This window comes from Nelumbo nucifera, chromosome 4 (genome assembly GCF_055504915.1).
Source record: "Nelumbo nucifera cultivar China Antique chromosome 4, China Antique-T2T, whole genome shotgun sequence".
NCBI lineage: Eukaryota > Viridiplantae > Streptophyta > Magnoliopsida > Proteales > Nelumbonaceae > Nelumbo > Nelumbo nucifera.
Window position 1 is genome coordinate 24,406,334 of NC_142652.1, and position 20,305 is coordinate 24,426,638.

The window sequence follows — 20,305 nt, forward strand, 5'->3', positions numbered from 1 at the left end:
TCCTTTTTTTTTTGGATTGGGCCCGTCATATTTGTGTGCGAGGATCACGTGTGTGGACATTAGTCTTTAACCGTCGGATTGGTGTCAAATAGGATAGAAAGGCCACCAGTAGTAAGTGACTAACGCGGACCCGTGCGATGCACGAAAAAATATGAAATATTTAATAATTTTATTTATTATTTAATTAATAATTAAAATTTGTTGTTAATTACCTAAAAGTATTCAAAGTTATTGTTAATATCTAAAATTTTAATAATTGTAATTTTCATGTAATGTTGATTTACATAAAATAATTATTGTTAATTTAATAAGAACAAATATTTTTCAATAAATTTAGTTTTATTAGTAATTTGTAGTGATTTTAATAATTGTTATTATTTTTAAATGAAATTTTGATTAACTTTAAATAAATAAAAATAATTATAAAACCTAATATTTTTATTAATTTCACTAATAATTAACAATTATATAGAAATGACAACAGGGTGGGTTCAAGGTAGGGCACCCCATCCCTGTCTCTGCCCCAATAGTCAAGGCACTCAATCCCATCCCCACCCCGTCCCCAGTGTCAGGCAGGTTCAGGGCAAGGCAACCACTCCGACGAGTTCAGGGGCAAGGCACCTCACTCCTCATCAAGGATGAGGAATCCTTAAATTTTCCCGCATCGTTCCTAGTATTAGGCAAGTTCAAGTAAAAAGTGTAAATTGGATTGTGTTGGGCCAGCATGGCATGACCCACATGCAACCCGCACAAAGTGCAGGTTGTGTGCCGTGTTGGCCCACTGGGTGTCTCGGGCCATGCCAGGCCACAGACCATGCCAAGTTATGAGAGATCCATTTAAAAAAAATGAAAAAGATGCTTAAATTTTTCTTTCATATGTTTTTTTATGTATACAATTGTTTATATATACATTAGGCATATTCATGGGTCGGGTAGCCCAACCCAATATTATTACATATATAAAAAAAATACTTATGTTATATATATTAAATATAATATATATATGCTTCTTAAATTATTAATAAATATCAATTTGCTATTAGGAAATATAAATCAGTTTATTAATTTATTAAATTATTACTGAATTAATATAATATTAGTTTACAAGAGTATATTGAAAATAAGACATTTTGTCTATATATCGGGCTTGAGATTCAGGCTCTATATAAGGGTTGGGCTTTAGTTCAAGATCTAGGCCCGATGGTCGGGCTAGGCTTGGGCTTAGGCTTGCACATTTTCTATTGATAAAGAGGCCCATGTTAATTATAAAACTATTATAATTGGGTATCAAACTTTAGGCTCAACCTATTTATATAATTGGGCTGGGTTTGGGCTTAGCCTAAAGTTTGATACCCAATTATAATAGTTTTAATATTTACTAAGTTTTATTAATATTTATTTATAGTGAAAGTTTAGTGGATTTTTAAATTAATAAATTTTTGATTGTTTAAACTCAACCTATTTATATCATTACTATTCTCTCTTTCTAGGCTTTGGAAAACCCAAAGGTCTCTCTCTCTTAAATGTCTTTTTTAAATGAAATAATAACATGTATTAAAATAATAGGCCTTAGAAAACCTAAATGTCCCATTTTAATAGCGTGCATATCTATTAATCTAATCAAGATATGTAATGATTATTGTTTTATATTTTAAAAAACAAAAGAAAATAAGAAAAAATACAAAAAAAAGATAAATAACTCCTCTCAAAGGAAAGATATGCTGATATGGACCGTCCAATTATATATAGATAGATAGATCATGGGCCAAGCCTAAAAGACACAAAATTTAGGCCCATGCTGGAAAAAATAAAATAAAATGGAATTCAAAGAATACGATAATTTGAGAATTGAGAGGATGTAGGAGTCGGGTCACTTGGTTAACTTATACAAATCTGGAATCCTTATCGGCAAGAATGTCCTCACCCTAGGCATCAAAGGATGATCCCACGCCAGTTCTTGATCCGAAATCTTAGTATCTAGGCTTCCTATCTGCTGGTCTATGAATAAAAATGGCAATCTTTCCTTTGTCTTGGACAATAATATCAAAGCTAGACTAATAAATCGATGGAAAGACTCAGCCAGGCAGGCTGGGAGGCCGGGAAACGTACCTTCATCCAATCGGTGTTGCAGACTATTCCAATTCATTCAAAAATCGGAGTCATTTCCTCACCCTTATAGGTGGAGGGTTAGGACTTAGGACTTGGGTAACAAGAACTATGAATCTAATTTTGTTGAGGAAGTTAGCCTGGCGATTTTTGAAGCAGTAGCACAAACTTTGGACCCAGATTTGGAAAAAATCCAAATATCTTAGGGACCATATGTAATTTCCTCTTAGCATTATCTCGTCCAACTCTTTTTTTCTAGAAATATGTGGCACCTCAACTCAAAAAATTATCTCATGAAGTGGGTCTCTTAGGCTATGTTTGGTTTGTATTGGTTTTCCTGTCTTTTTCTTCAAATTAAACATAGCCTTTGTGAATTCTAATTCCTCTGTGGAAATAGATAAAGTTCCTTGATCTTGAAAAACAATAAATTTCACTGGATCCCTTAGCCCATCCTTGTAAATCCAAGTGAATACTCCAATCTCAAGTTTTATAGCGGATGGATCTTAGTGGGGAGACCTTTAGGCTGTGTTTGGTTGCAGGGAAAATTTATTTGCACCAGTACAAATGTATGGGGGTGCAAATGTAAAAAATTGCAAATTCTTGCTTAATTTTGTTTTGGATTTTATTTTTTCTATTTTATATCTTAATTTGCTCCATTTGTACTGTAATCAAACAAAATAAACTAAAATTTAAAATAAAAATAAGTCAGAATTTACACTCAAATCATTTACACTGCCATGGTTTTACATCAGTGCAAATTTATTTGCATTGCAATCTTAGGGACATTCTGCATACCCCAGTCTTTCCTGAGGATAATACTGTTACCTAAATTTGGACTTGTCATTCATTTGGAAAGTTCTCTACCAAGTAGGCTTATGTGCAGTATTAGCAAAATCAGATTTTCTCAATTTCTTCCACCCAGAAGAAATGTTTTAAGTTTATTTGGAATGATACCGTTGCCTTAGATCCATTTAACTCGTCTAAATTCAGCTTGCAAATTAACTCTGATGTCGATTTAATCATTTTCACAGATGCTGGAATGATACCTTCCAACTCAAGTTCTTATGGAGCTATTTGTGTTTCTAATGACTTGGCCTATTGTGGTATTATAGGGGGAATTTCTAACAACCTAGAGGTTCAAAGAAGGATTTGATCTTTCTTTTTTTTATTGGTAAAAGCTATTTATCGAAAGTAACAAATTGGTAGATGAGTAGTAAAATTAGTCGGGCCCTGTGAGATGTACGAGTGTTGTTAAACAAATTGTGGTAATTAATAGCTTTATGATAATATTAATTGGACCAAGTGGTATTAATTTCAATCCAAATTATTTTTGATTTACATGTTATTTGATAAATTTGTACTCATTTTTATTCTTTATTTCTATTATATTTTATTAATTTATTACTCTTAAATGTGATACAAAGGCTTTGTTAAGATACAGGAGTCCTAGGACATCTAATTAGGCCACGCTGAACCCTATCCATCTTTAACATTATTCTTGGGTTATGTATTAGTTTAACAAATATAAAGATAATCTAAAAGGGACTAGGGAGAGGGAGACTTACTTTTTATTAAGTTAAATTAAAAAAAAAACATTTTTTATTGATTTTAATTAAACAGAGGAAGTTACTGGGCCCACTAAAAAAGGCGTTGGCCCGTTACTCTACATTAATAGGTCATGGGCTTAAGCCTCGAATTTTCAGTGCAATACTCTTAAAAAAATTCCTAGATTTAAATCTGCCATTTGATGAACAAATCTTTGATTAGGATTTAGTGAATCCTATTTAAAAGGCAACCAGCAACTTTAAAAGCTTAATTGATCCACAAAAAAAGGAAATTTATGGCTGGTCAATGGGTTAAATGATGCATGGGCCCAGCCCCTTTGCCAAGTGGCATGTTAAATTTAATCTATGGATTTAATTACATTTAAATGGGAATCAAAGATTGACCACCGAATTGTAAATTTAGTGGGGCCAGTGCATCATAATGAATCATAGAAGAAAGGGAATGTTGGTTGGATATCTTGACCGACCACATGTGGACTAGGATTTGCTAAATGGCTTCCAATTATAATTGATCATGACCCCAATGGGCCCATTGGGGTGAAAATTGTTACTTGCCATTAAAAAGAAATTGAAGATTGTCTTGGTAAATTACAATAGGTTTCGATAAATGAAGGCAATTCGAATGTGAGGTTGGGCGGGCTCTTCAAGTGAGGCCACCCATTATAAAAAGGAGAGGAGAGTAGTGAGACTCTCTCTTAGAGAGGTGACCGGGAGGATGAAGAGAATTGGTTCGTCTACAAAGAAGAAAAGATAAAAAAATAATAAGAGAAGGAAGTGAGAAGATAGAAGAATTTGGAAGAAGTCTAGCTCATGTGCTGAATTTGAACTGTTGAAGTTTCAAATTAAATGTTGTTAGTCATGTGCATGTTGAGAGATTTTCAACAAAACCATTCTCTCATCTTCGACTTTCTCCAGCAATTCCCAACCAGAAATTTGATTTCTCAACTGTAGAAGCTTCAAAACTGTTGCAGTCCCGTGTCACGCGAATCGAAGAATTTGGTCCTTTGAGTTTCTGTACTCAAAGAAAGATCCCATCAAATTACTACAAACAATAAATCTTCTATTAAATTGTTGTAGTCAAGAAGACCTTCGTCGAATCATCACAAGAGACCTCCTACCATTAAAGTCGTCAAGCTTTACGGGTCGTGTCCGTGACAAGCTACAAATGCAAGTTCAGTCATGTTCGTGACAAGAGAATCAAAGGGTATTCTTAAAAAAAAAAAGAGTTTGTATCCCAATTAAATTTTTGCAAAAAAAATTAAATTAAATTTCTTTGAATTTGTTCGCATTAATTTTTTGTGCTCCAAATTTAGCACGAAATTTGTGTCGATAAATTTCTGGCACACTCGGTGGGACATCTCTTTCCTCTCACCTTTCAAGTCAATACATCAAGTTTGTTTTTCACAAACAGTTTGAACGCATGGCTCCAAAGTGAACCGTTTCAAGTGTCGTCTGGAACTAGAAAATTGCCACATATAGCTCAAGCTCGTCTGGATCAAATGCATTTTTAGCCACCAACTATGAGAGGCCAACCATTTGTCTCATGATGAGGTCCAAGAATTCACAATTGGTTGCATCTTTTGCTCATTGTGCAACTCTAGGGGTCCCTTCAAAAAGCCGAAACACCAAAATGGAACCTTTAAGGATACCAATGGCGAAGAACGCTATTAAGGAAGGGGTAGCTCTGAGAAAAGAGTTGATCTCAACAACTCCACTTGAGCATCCAAGTGGACAAATACCTATGTCGGACGCAGAATCCTCAAGGTCCGACTCTCACCCCAACTCCCCTAAGACTAGAGGGTCCGATTACATACAAACACACTCCTACACTTCGGTAGCACCCGTTGTGATGGCGGGAGCTACTAAAGTGGAAGAACAACTTGCTAAGATGGCTGCGGCCATCGCTAAGTTAACAAAGACGGTGGAAGAGAAGGACCTTCAAATTGCTTCTCTCATGAACCGAATGGAACAAATGCAAACAACGACATCCATCCAGGGGCCTTCACACCCACCAGGGTTTACCCCGCAAGTAAACCCTCCCCGAGAGGAGTTGGTAGAACGTATTAACATATGGGATGCCCAACATGCTTTGATTGCCTTCCTCTCAGTACAACAACTCCAAAACATGCTAGATGCACGATACATGCTCAGTATGGAGGTGTCTCACAATCATCCTTAGTGTATAGTAAGCTATATATTGAATGCATTGATCATATGCTTATGCCATTAGGGTACCAACCCCCGAAATTTCAACGATTTGACAGGAAAGGTAACCCTAGGCAACATATTGTGCACGTCGTAGAGACATGCAACAACACCGGAACTTTCAGTGGTTTAATGGTAAAGAAATTCGTACGATCTCTATGAGGAAATGCTTTTGATTGGTACACCAACCTCCCTTTGGGATCAATTGATCATTGATATCAATTAGAAAGAGAGTTCTTGGATCACTTCTACAGTACTCGACGTACTGTGAGCATGTACGAACTCACTACCACAAAACAGAGAAAAGATGAACCAGTCGTTGACTATATTGACAAGTGGAAAAATCTCTACCTCAATTGTCGAGACAAGCTCTCAGAAGCTTCAACTATTGATACTTGTATCCAAGGCATGCGTTGGGGTTTACATTACATCCTCAAGGGAATAAAACCCCGAACATTTGAGGAATTGGCCACCCGCACTCATGACATGGAACTTAGCTTGGCTACCTTCGGAGAACATCACTTGGATGATTTCCAAAGGGAAAAGCAAAAGAAATATAGTGAAAATGAGATGAAATTGTCTAGGCCGGTGCAAGTTCTAGCAACATCTCTCAAGGTTATTGGGAAGAAAAAAAACAAGAAAGAAATTAAATCAAATATTCAGCAAGAGAAAGAAAATCCAAAGCTCACTCTTAAGGAATTAGAAATGAAGGTGTATCCATTCCCTAACTTAGATGTCCCAGAAATGTTGGATGCCCTTCTAGCTGAAAAGCTTATAGAGCTTCCTAATAGTAAACGCCCAGAAGAAGAAGGGAAAATTGATCATCCAAAATATTGTTGTTACTATCGGGTAATTAGCCACCCAATCGAAAAATGTTTTGTCCTCAAAGACAAGAAAATGCAATTAGCCGAATCAGGAGTGATCGAACTAGATCCAAGTGAGGACATAGCAACCACCAACATGACAACCATTACATTTGGATCCTTTGAACCTAAAGCTCTCTAGTGCCCTCATCGTCTTGTCATCTATGAACTTGCACCGAGGGCATCACTAAATCAAACACAAATCCCTACTGACCCTTCTACTTATTGCCATACACTAGGGGCAGTACTAAATCGAGAACAAGCACAGGACTTAAGTCCCAAGGAAATTCCTTCACCCTGGTCCACCACGAGATGATTGAACCATAATTACACATCAGGAGTGTCATGTGACACACCAATCCACTCTACCTTGTGGACAATCCAATCAAATTAAAAGGAATGTTCGATCATAGAAACTCCCCGAAAGCAAGAAAAGACAAGGCAAGAACGCTGCTATCCAACCATCGAGAGTGGTAACCAATGAAGTTTTGAAACAAGTCCCTCGACTTCTAATTACTTTACAAGAATACATAAAAATGAATTCTAGCTATGCATACAATCACATGTTACACGAAAAGAAAATGAGTCAAAATTCACTCTCGAATATGAGCCTAAACTATCTATGCTCCTAGATACGAGCTTAAACTATCTATTAGGAAAATAAATTCACTCAATTCGCTCCTGGATATGAGCTTAAACTATCTGTGCTCCCAGATACGAGCCTAAACTGTTTATTAGAAAAAAAAACCTCATTCAAATATGCTTCTAGATATGAGCATAAACTATTTACAAGACTCATGAGTATGAGTATAAATTATTCAACTTCCAAAATAACTCAAAGTGTGGTCACAGATACGAGCCTAAACTGTCTATTATAAAAAAACCCACTCAAATACGCTCCTGTATATGAGACTAAACTATTTGTGCTCCCAGATATGAGCATAAATTGTTTGCAAGACTCCTGAGTATGAGTATAAACTATTCAATTTCTAAAGTAATTCAAAATGTGCTCCTAGATATGAGCCTAAACTGTCTATTAGAAAAAAAAATCACTCAATTCGCTCCTATGTATGAGAATAAACTATCTACAAGACTCCCGAGTATGAGTATAAACTACTTAGTTTCCTAAACAACTCAAAATATGCTCCTGGATACAAGCATTAACTGTCTGCAAGACTTTTGAGTATGGGTATAAACTATTCAATTTCTAATGTAACTCAAAATTTGCTCCTAGATATGAGCCTAATCTGTCTATAAGATTCAAGGGCATGAGTATAAGTTGCTTTACACCCTATAAACCAAAATTATCTATGCTCCCGGATACGAGCATAAACTGTCTGCAAGACTCCTGAGTATGAGTATAAACTATTGAACTTCTAAAGTAACTCAAAGTTTGCTCCTAGATATGAGTATAAACTGTCTACAAGACTCTTGAGTATGAGTTTAAACAATTCAATTTCTACAGTAACACAAAGTGTTCATAGATACGAGCAAAAATTTTCTACAAGACTCTTGAGTATGAGTATAAACTATTCAACTTCCAAAATAATTCAAATTGAGCTCCCGGACATGAGCCTAAATTATTCACAAAGTGCTCCTGGATAAGAGTCTAAACTATCTACAAAGCCCCAAATCGGAAGTACAAATCACTTTATGAACTACGTCATAACTTGATCTCTCTAAGGGGTACGTGGGCAATTTGAAAAGGTGTAGTCACAAAATAAATTATTTGTATCATTCTTGGCCTGCATGAGTATAAACTGCGAACGACCGAATCAAGTAAAAAAAACACTCATGTATTACTCCTGGCCTGCACGAGTATAAACTATGAATAGCCAAAACAAATAAAAAAAATCTACTCGTGACCTACAAGAGTATGAACTACTGATGGTACAAAAAAAAAGAGAAGATTCTCTACTCCTAGATTGTAAGAGTGTAAACTTTGCAAGTTGGTGGTTGCATTGCCAATTATAATAACAACCACCAACTTGGGGGGCATTTGTTAATATGTAAAAAAAAAAATAAAGAAAATGAGAGAGAGAAGACGAACCAACTAGAGGAAGTTATTGGGCCCACTAAGAAATGAGTTGGCCCGTTACACTACATTAATGGGTCATGGGCTTAAGCCTCGAATTTTCAATGCAATGCTTTAAAAAAAATCCTAGATTTAAATCTATCATTTGGTGGAAATATTGGACAAATATTTGATTAGGATTTATTGAATCCCATTTAAAAGGCAACCAGCAGCTTTCAAGGCTTAATTGGATGGGCTAAATGATGCATGGGCCCAGCACCTTTGCCAAGTGGCATGTTAGGGCCTGTTTGAATTAACTTAAGTGCATCATAATGAATTAGAGAATAAAAGGGAATGTTGGTTGGATATCTTGACCAACCACATGTGGGCTAGTTTCTTACTAAATGGCTTCCAATTATAATTGATCATGATCCCATCAATCTAGTGGGCCCATTGAGGTGACAATAATTGTCACTTGCCATTAAAAAGAAATTGAAGATTGTCTTGTTAAATTACAATAGGTTTCCATAAATGAAGGCAACTCGAATGTGAGGTTGGGTAGGCTCTTCAAGTGAGGCCACCCATTATAAAAAGGAGAGGAAAGTAGTGAGACTCTCTCTCGGAGACGTGACCGGGAGGATGAAGAGAACTGGTTCGTCTACAAAGAAGAGAAGATAAAAAAAAAATAATAAGAGAAGGAAGCGAGAAGACAGAAGAATTTGGAAGAAGTCTAGCTCATGTGCCGAAGTTGAACTGTTGAAGTTTCAAATTAAATGTTGTTAGCCATGTGCATGTTGAGAGATTTTCAACTAAAACCATTTTCTCCTCTTCATCTTTCTCCAACAATTACCAACAAGAAATTCGACTTCTCAACCGTAGAGGCTTCAAAACTGCTGCAGTCCCGTATCACACGAATCAAAGAATTTGGTCCTTTGAGTTGCTGTATTCAAAGAAAGATCCCATCAAATTACTACAAACAATAAGTCTTCTATTAAATTGTTGTAGTCAAGAAGACGTTCGTCGAATCATCACAAGGGACCTCCTACCATTAAAGTCCATGACAAGCATGCTTAAGTATTCAGTCATGTTCATGACAAGAGAATCAGAGGGTATTCTTAAAAAAAAAGAGTTTGTATCCCAATTAAATTTGTGCAAAAAAAATTAAATTAAATTTCTTTGAATTTGTCCGCATTAATTTTTTGTGCTCCAAATTTAGCATGAAATTTGTGTCAACAGATTCTTTTGTTAATTTGCATAAATTTTAACTAATAAAATGTTGTTTTCTAGACTATATTCAGATTAAGTTAATAAAACTAGATTGTTTAATTTATTTTAATTAATAAGCTAATTATGTAAACTAAGTATCCCCTAAACCCATAAACCCCCCAACCTTAGTGTAAGTGGGACTCAATCCCAAGGTGGCGTTTAATTGCACTTTTCAGGCATCTAAGGTCTAAATTAGTTGCTTTTCAGACGCCACAGACGTTTGGTATTTCCTCTTAATACTATATCTAAAATCCATTTTTAGATCTTAATTCGTAAGAGGTGGGGCAGGTGCTTAATGCGCTCAAAAATTAGGTCATTCGACCCTCTATGCGAATTGAAGAAGCTCCATCGTCGTTTCTATATCTTTGAACCCCTCTTTGTGACCTGAGCAAGCTCCACTGCCGTTTCTATATCTTTGAACCCTCTCCATGACTTGAACAAGCTCTACCAACATGAAGCTCTCTTCAAACACTCTCTGCAACCTGAACAAGCTCCGTTGGCATGAAGCTCTTTTCGAACGGTCTCTACGACCTAAACTAGCTCCACCGCCATCAAGCTCTCTCACATGTATGGTTTCATGCTTCGATTTCTCTCCATGACTTTAGCTTTGTTTTGCTTCGATTTCTCTCCATTCTAGTGTGCATACAATGTTTGGGTTATGTTTGAAATATCTCTATGAGAATGGAGATTTTAGGATTTCTGGCATTTGTTCTTTATTTTTTGGGGTTTTGTTTTTATCCCCTTCTATTAGCAACAAGATCAAAAGAATTTTTTGGATGAAAAAATAGAGTTAAATGCCAATTATTAATTAGTAACCATTAATTTTTATGGATTATTTTGATTTTTATTAAATTTCAATCATTTTATTATTTTTAATAGTGAGTAATTATTTTTATTAATTTAATTATGTTATTTATTATTTATTAATTATTTTTTGTAATTATTATAAATTATTATGTATTTAATGATTTTTATTCGTGTTAGTTCAATATTATTAATTATTAATTAGTAACCATTACTTTTTATTAAATGTTAATCATTTTATTATTTTTTATTAATTTAATTACGTTATTTATTATTTATTAAATATTTCGTAATTATTATAAATTATTATGTATCTAATTATTTTTTTATTCGTGTTAGCTCAATATTATTGATTATTAATTAGTAACCATTAATTTTTATTGATTATTTTAGTTTTTTTTTTATTTTAATCAATTTATTATTTTTTAATAGTGAGTAATTATTTTTTATTACTTTAATTATGTTATTTATTAATTATTAATTATTTTTCATAATTATTATATATTTTATTAATTTTTTGTTTGATTTCAATATTATTTTCAATTTGATAAATTATTTTATAAGAAATATCACAAATTGAGCTCAAATTTACCAAATAGTCTATTTTAGGAGTAAAATAGTAAAATCGGGGTATTTCAGCTGTTAAAGGTTTGATCCAACACAAACATGCTTAAGTATTCAGAGCCTCTAAAAAGTAGAAAAGCATCAATGCATCTCTGCATTGATCATGTAAAGTAAGTTGATGGTTTCTAGTTTTCCTTTATTTATACATTTCTATTACTTTTTTGTTTTCATTTTTTCTTAATAAATATTAATTTTAATATATTAAAAGATTTATGTTTATTCTTACTGAGATTTTCACTTATTTTATCAATTAATTTGAAAAGATAAGTTTCTAATATTTGTTATATTTTTAATTTTTTAAAAAATCCTTATTTTGTAAGTTTTTTCGTTAATTAACAAAATTGTTAATCTTTTTTTTTTTCTGTTATCTTCCCTTGTTTTATGATTTTTTGATATTTTTATAATTAACAAAAATATTTTTATTTAAAATTTCTCTTATTTGCTATTTTTTATTTTCATAATTGCATAACTGGGTCAAACTAATCAAACCAGATCAATTCAGTTTAGTATGAAGAAGTTAGCAGGTTAGATGAATTTTAGGTATTCAAATAACCCGATCCATGAACTCCATCTTCTTGATGTGTAGTGATTTTTGAGCCCCTAATTCATTTCTTCCCCTGTAAATTGGCAAAGCTGGGTAACAACCTAACCCATTTGATCTACCACTCAATGTTTCCAAAACTTAATTTCATCGTAATGGAGCTATAACACAAAGGAGACCATTCATGTTCATAAAAAAATTAGAAAATCAGCTGTGAAATTTTACATAATTTATAGAAATAAATTTGGAAGGCCAAAATTTTAATATAATTTACATAATTCATAAAAAAATAGAAAATTAGCTGTGCAATTTTCCAAAATTTTTAACCTTTTTTGAAAATAACAAAAATAATTATTCAAAAATTAATTAACAGTGAAACTATTATTTTAACAAAAATGTGTTAATTTATAGTGTTTCTAATACTTATTTTCAAGAGATGTTTTCTAAAAAATTATATAGCATATTTGGAAGACCAAACCAGATCAATCAAGATTTTTTCTAATTGGTAACTAAAAATTTATATTTCCTGTTCGCCAAATTTTAGCATCAATACAAATAGTGCTGTGTGGAGTCCAAAATGTAGATTTTATAATGAAAATTTTAAATATTATTTGTAATTATAAATTTTTTTAATTTATTATTAAATTTTATCACTTTACTTTTATTATATGTCATATAGTATTATCTTTTTTTTATTAAAGGTAAGGTAAAATTGATTGCCTTCAAAACAAAATTAAAGAAAAAGTATGTATACAAAGCCTAACAAAAGTATCCAGGCAAGATTACAAACCAAAAGGAACAAGAGCCCAAAGAAAGCCCAACAGGTTCGAAGACTACAAAACAAGACCAAAATCAAAAAGCTAACAAAGCACCAAAATGCCACCACCCTCCTTTGGTACCAACACGCCAGAGCAAGATTCGCTTATTAACAATTGCATCGGTCGCTGGCTACTAACCTCTAAAGCATGATCAACGTTGTATGTGCCTCTGTCTCTTAGGTAACCACCCGAAGCCTCAAGTCTCTCGGGATTTGTGGATCACCTCTAATGGCTTTAAAACAAAAAGGACTCAAAGATTGCACCTTGATTGCTTCAATTGCAGAGTCAAAAAGAGGATGAAACGCCTTCCTGCAAGACGTCTAATCACTGGTTTCAATTGACACCTCTAGGCCTTTACACTCCAAACTTCAAGTTTGAAATTTCTTCAGGTGCCTCTCCGCCAAGCCCTTGTCTGCAACGACCACATGGATTGCACTCTGAATTACCTTGACAAACATGAGGAATTAAATGCATGTATTTGAAAAGTGGAAAGAGAGAGAGATAGAAATAGATTGAGACAGATAGGGGGTGAAAGAGAAGTTAGAATTAGATGGTTTATTGGGCATGTGAGATAAATTAGGAGATGTTTTAGGAGGAAGTCTTAGGTGGGGAAGATAGTTTAGGAGAGAAGATTATTTAGGTGATTGAAAAAGTATGAGGCAGAGAGTGAGAAATTTTAGGAAGATTTCTAAGATTTACGGTCCATTTGGTTCATAGTCAGAATCAGAATCGAAATGGTCCATTCTCATAGTCTGTTTGGTTCAGATAGGAATGGGAATTAAAATCAGTAGGAATGTGATTTCATTCCCAAGGGAGGGGCAGGGAATGGCCATTCCACTAGGAATGGGAATGGGATTTCAATTCCGCCCAACCAAACAATTGGAATCGGAATAGTCCATTCCGATTCCAATTCCAGACCCCTATTGCTTCAAACCAAACGGACCCTTAGATTTTTAAGACTTGAATTGTTGAGAGGAATGATAGCATGGCCTAATAAGATTGGCTAAACCTCTAGTGACTTGGCTTAATGGGAGGTTTGGGAAGGGAAAAAGGAGGAAGAATCTATATATATTCTAAAGTAGTTGAGGCCACGTCCTACGGTAGATGGCCTCTCCTTTTCTCCCTTACCTCAATCGTGAGCTCTCAACTCCTCTTTGCTTTAGCGTTCCTTGCTCTCTCAAAAAGCCACCTCAGCAATCTCCTATCCCTCTCTCATATCGACATCTTATCATCATGATCAACCTACTTCAAAGTTCATAACTCTTAATCATGATAGCAATCGTGAAAAAGCAGGAAAATAGGGCCAACACATTCAAATAACAGGCACTGAAACCTGTTGTCTGTTTTCAATCTAACATGTTTTCTAAAACATGGGAGCATCTTACTTCCAGACTCGGTTCTTTAAAAACCACTAATCCAAATGAGTCGGTTTTGCCATAAACAGTAACCTTCAACATTGTTCCGGCAAGAGACCTGCTTTTTTGCAATCAAAACTACCTTTTTTTTCCTCAAAAATAAGGGAGAATCATACTCTCATCACTTTAAGGCCCGGTTCACTTTTTAGTAAGTTACTTATCCAGGTAAATGTAGTTATCTGGGTAAATTTTTCATGGGAAACACTTAACCGGGTAAGTGCATTTACCCATGTTTATTTATTTCTCATGTACATAAGGCAATGACCATTTTAGTCATAAAAATCCATTATTAAAAGGGACATTTTTGTCCTATTTAAGTGTTGGCAACTTTCCCCCTAGGTGGGAAAATTATTTACGCACCTAGGAGGATAAGTGATACCTAGAAAAATAAACTTTTCCCTGCTCCCTAGTCCCCACATAAATCTAAAAAAAGAACATAGGATTTTTGGTCAATATGAGCCAAAATCCCATTGACCAATTTTCCCCCTCTCAAAATCCAAAAAAAGAACACCCCTTGATATCACTAACCATTGGCATCCGAATGGGTTGATTTAATGGTTGTCGGCATAGTTTCTGCAACCAATTATTGTTTTCATGTAGGAAAAATCCCACAAAAAGGCACCCTGTTTTGCTACTATGGTCAATGTGTCGAGTGGCAACAATAGTGAAAACAGGTTAAGAAGACATTGATTCTGAGTCGGATTCTAGATATTCTCGGATCTAACCTGCTTCTTACATGTTATTTGTAATGCCTATTTATTAATTTATAATATATAGAAAATATAAAAAATATAATATATATAAATATATGTATAGTGTATACTGGTCAGTCGATTAACCGTGAAATTTTTATATTAATTAACCAAAATTGAGCTACTACCTTTATTTTTTTTCAAAAATACCAAATTAAAATGAACCGATCGGTTCGGTTAACCAAAATTTTGGTTCAAGTTTCTGTTGGTTTTTTGTTAAGTTTGACTCGATTAATGCCTACATACATAGGCCATGTATCAACAGAAGAATCAAAGAGGTGTTAAGATGTGCGGTGCCAGTGGCACCCGAAAGTGTCGTAAGCCTGTCGATCATTTTTATAAAGAGCCACGTGCGTGGTGAGACAACCATCATTTGAGCACTAGAATCTCAACCGTTGGTTTTGAAGAAAGGAATGATTCTGTGTATTTTATAAATTGGATAAAAATGGGCATGCAAGGCCATATGGGCCACTGAACCATAGGTTGTTACCATCATGAGCCGAAACCAGAGTGGGAATTGGGGAGTGCGTGGAGAGTGCGTTGTACACACTCATCGTAGTTTAGAGGCTTTAGAAAGGTGGGAAGTAAAGGAAGAAAACACAGATAAATCTGATTTTGAATCCTCTGTCCGTTGGTGGCCGTTGTCGAGGCCTCGTCTCGTGGAACTCTTTTTATTCCCTCTTTTTTTATTTCTCTCTGCTTGGGTCCTTTGCTAGTCTCTACGGTCTAGACTGTTTCTTGCTTTCCCTCTCATGCATACTCTCTTCTTCTAAGAAGACACACACCTCGATCTTCGCCTCTGAATTGTATGGATTTATAATATAAGATCCGTTTTTTTTGTTGTTGTTGTCGGGAGAGGGTGAAAAGCAAATCAAAACGAAATGCTAGGTTTCTGATCTTGGTTTTAGGCATTGTCTTCCTGCCGGCGGTGGTGCTTTGCCGATTTCCAAAACTCAAAAGAGCCTTTCCGGTGGACCAGAGATTGAGCTGAGTGAGTTTAGAGCTCATGACAGGGTAAGGCATGGCCGAATCTTGTAGGGTGGGATTGTCGATTTTTCTATCGAGAGTACCTACAATCTTTACATTGTCGGGTAATTTTTTTTGTTTCTTTTTTTTTGTCCTTGTTGATTTTAAGCTCTAGGTTCAATTGAGGATGGTGTTTGGCTTCCGGGTTTTGTTTTTGTTCTTTTACCTACTCGTTATTTTATAATTTATATTGATGGGTTTTTAATATTCTTTGCTTCTTTACGGTTTTCCTTTTCTTTGTTTAATGGGTTCTGGATTTGATGACTCTTATGTTCTGAGGTTCTTTAGTTTGTAAATTGACAGCTATGCGGATCTATACTCTTCTTTCTCTTTTGATGCTTTTGATGTAGTTCATAGATGGGTTTTTGAAGATGTTGATTCTTCTTCTCTATTTGTTTATCTTCCTCGGCTTTTGATCTCTTTAAAACTCTACTGGGTGGGGATTTATTGTAATGGTTTTCACACATTTCTTTTTTTCCTTTGAACCAGAATCTATTTTATAAGAGCGAAATTCGGGACTCCTCCAAAAGAATTCTATGTTCAAATTGACACCGGAAGTGATGTCTTGTTGATCACCTGCAATGCCTACAGTGGTTGTCCCAAATATAATGACCTGAATTTAAATTTTTCTTTCTTTTTTCCACCTCCGTCCTCTTCTTTCATTTCCAGTGGCATTTTTGCAGATGTAATCCTTACCAAGATTGTTACATTTTTGCAGATTGCTTTGAATTTCTTTGATGCTGCTGCCTCATCCACATCTTCTCTAGTATCTTGCTAAGATGAAATATGTAATTTGGCGGTTCAAACTTTAGATGGTACTGCACTACTCGGAATTCCCATAGTGATTACTCCTTTCAGTATGGTGATGTAAGTGGGACATCAGGTTATTATTGTACAAGATATGTTATCCTTTGACACAGTTCTCGGGAAGTATTTGGTTGCAAACTCTTCAGCTACCATAATTTTTGGGTAGGCATTATGTGTCAAATATGTTCTTTTAATGACTTGGGTAGTGGGGATAATATTATGTTTCTTGGAACTTACATGATAGAGATTTGTCCTTGAGACAGATGTAGCAACTATCAGTCTGGAGACTTGACTAAGCCAAACAGAGCCATTGATGGGACTTTTGGGTTTGGGAAGCATGGACTGTTTGTCATTTCACAATTGTCCTCACGAGGAGTTGCACCAAAGGTGTTTGCTCATTGCCTAATAGGAGCTAATAGTGGTGGAGGTATATTGGTTTTTGGTGGGATTGTGGAGCCAAATATTGTCTATAGTCATCTTGTTCCAAATCAGTACGTCCTCTTCTTGGGGCCATAACTTTTTATTTGCCATTCATCTTTTCATGTAGCCTAATCATTACAGTCTCCTTTCTGACCTCAAGTTTGTTTTTGGATTATTAGTACCATAAAAAGTTGTGAAAGGACATATTGGAAACACCTGCGTTTTTTTTATCTACAAAAGGCATTTTTCTTTATTCTCGAATGCATTTATAAATTTTAGTGGTTGGATGTTGTTAATCCGATAAATAGATATTTGTTTTGATTCTTAAAAATATGGAGCTTGTCCACTTGCAATGCCTTTGGAAGTCTTTGCTTCAAGGAGAGAAAAGAAATTATAACCTTAGTAGTCAATGATCTTTACTTACCTATAGAACTATCTGGTTAAAACTTGTTTGCTTCCTTTGATTCTGTTTCATTTATATCATTACTCTACGTTTATCATCTGGACCTTTATATTAGTTTGGTTAATGATTGTTTTCTTCCTTAAAGTTTGTTCAGCTGACTCAAACAAGTTTTTGATCACCATCTTATTCTACTTTCCCCTCATTTTTTCACTTGTTGAAGCTACTCCTAGATTTCCACAAGTATGTTTATTTCTAATCCTATCTTTTCTAGTTTTTCCATTTAACAATTTCAACATTCATATTTACTTCCATGCCTAAGTGGTACTCCCCAATCACTCAACATTTTAGATGAACTAATTCTATGGGAAATATACTCCTCAATCTCTCCCTTGTTATGAATTATTGAACCAAAGTAACAGAAGAAATTATAGTTTTGGATGAACTAATTCTATGAGAAATATCCTCAATCTATCTCTAGTTATGAATTATTGAACCATGGTAACAGAAGCCATATCTTGGATTCCAATACTAATATTACACTTTTCTCACAATAGCTATATATTCACTCTAGTTTTGTCAAATCCATGGAATTTCCTCTTGGACATTTAATCACACATCCATGACTATGTGTCCATCTTTGTTGAAGTCTCATTATGATTAAAAACTTTGGTGCCTCTCCCCTATGTGTTTAACACTGGTCATTGTGCCATATCATTTCTTTACCAAAACATGCCATATCATTTCTTCATGTATAAATATAAGTTTATCTTAAAGCATTCATACATCTTTTATTTTGCACAAGGTATCCTATTATAGATGACAATTGTTGTGTTCTAAACATCCAATGCTAGACAAGTTTGTTATTTTAGATAATCATCTCTTTTTCAGCTTCATCGCTACCATTGTTTATGTGCATGAGAAAAATCAAATTTGATTCATTTTAATTATGATTCTGCATTGTGTTTGAATTTCTTTTGTCTCAAAACTTTTAGGCCTGATTTATTTATCTATATAGAATTGCTGTGAATGGACAAATTCTGCTCATTGATCCAACAGTGTTTGCTACTTCAAGCAATAGGGGCCATAATTGATTCTGGTACAACTTTGGCATACCTTGCAGTTGGAGCAGACGCATATGATCCATTTGTCAATGCATTTTTTAACAATTTAATTGATGTGAAACACTTTGTAGCAGGCTATGGAAAGGATTATAAACCCGCACCTTTTATTTGTTAAAGATTGAAGTTAACCAACTGACTACTTAGTTTTCATTGTTGGGGAAGGAAATTGGTGAAACAAATTATATTCAAGATCTTTAAATTTCATTTCTTCCATTTTTCTTTTGTGTAGATAAATAATGTTGTTTCACAATCTTCTCATTCAACTTTAAGCTTTGATAGTAGTGCATCCATGATCTTATGTCAAGTGAATGAAGTATTGTTATTATTGCCACCAAAAGGTTTCAATTCAAATTTTTAACATTTCTCCCAGGATGGGGAAAGAATTTTGGTGCATTGGATTCCAAAGAGTTCAGGACCAAGGGATGATCAATTTAGGAGGCTTGAATCCTGACTTAAGTGTTTCTCCATTGTATGCTCTAGTCCTAAATGTAGTGAATGAGTACTGGTTAGATGCTAGCCTTTGCATTTATGTCATGTGTGTGGTATCTTTGTGGTTTCTAAGATACACTATAAACATATGTTTATATTTAAATATGTAAATATGTTATGTATATATTTTTATAAACGCATAGACATGTATGCATTTGTATCGTTTTCATGAAGTTCACTCTAAAAAGGTTTTATTGATAATTATGATGTATAAATGAAAGCATTTTTCTACTTAAATTAATCACCCATTAAATTATTATTCTTGATGACATGTAAAACTAAGAAATTAAATATATTTAACAAAATAAGGAAGTTCTTATATATGTTAATTAGGGATGCCAATGGGTTGGGTTAAATGGTAAACCCGGCGTATAGGATTGGGTTAGGGTCAGGTGTATTTGGCTTTAGGTCTGGTTAGGATTTTGATTCTTTGCCTTGAGTTGGGTTCGGGTTCAGACTGGCCCACTCTGCTGGGTCATGATACCTACATATATACCAAGTATTCTTGCAGTTTTTTGACTTCTAACTATATAAACTTAAACTTTATGTTTTATTTACATGTTGATTTGATTTTCTTCTTGTTTTAAATGCAAGAAGTAACACATTAGAATTTATAAAACAACTTCCTAACTTAAATTAATGTATTTTATGTCTTCAAAATGTGTTATAAAATACATTTGAAATGCTACGGGTCGAGTTAGGTCAGAGTCGGGTTAAACCCTATAGGGTGAGGTTGGGTTACAATGCTCGAGAGTTGGGTTAGGGTTGAGGAAAGGCTGTGCTGGACCTCATCGGTTGACACCCCTAATGTTAACGGTCGACATTGCTCTTGTGGACTATATTCCATGATATTGTAAGGACCAATTATTGTGATTTGCATAATTGCATCTCAAACTACTTAAGATATGCAATAGTTGGGATTTTCCTGCAAACAATGTAGAGAGTGCACATATGACATATCTAAAGAGGCCATTATCCAATGGTGGCCCTTGCTATCTAGGATCTTGGGAGGGGTAGACTGATTAGTGCTAACTCCTAACCTTTAGCATTTTGCACAAAGTGGTTG

General features: G+C 34.5%; 1 pseudogene; it reads left to right on the plus strand.

The window, feature by feature from the left end:
• Positions 1-15,226: 15,226 nt before the first annotated feature.
• LOC104603125 (aspartic proteinase 36-like) lies at positions 15,227-18,865 on the plus strand (annotated as a pseudogene).
• Positions 18,866-20,305: the final 1,440 nt, after the last annotated feature.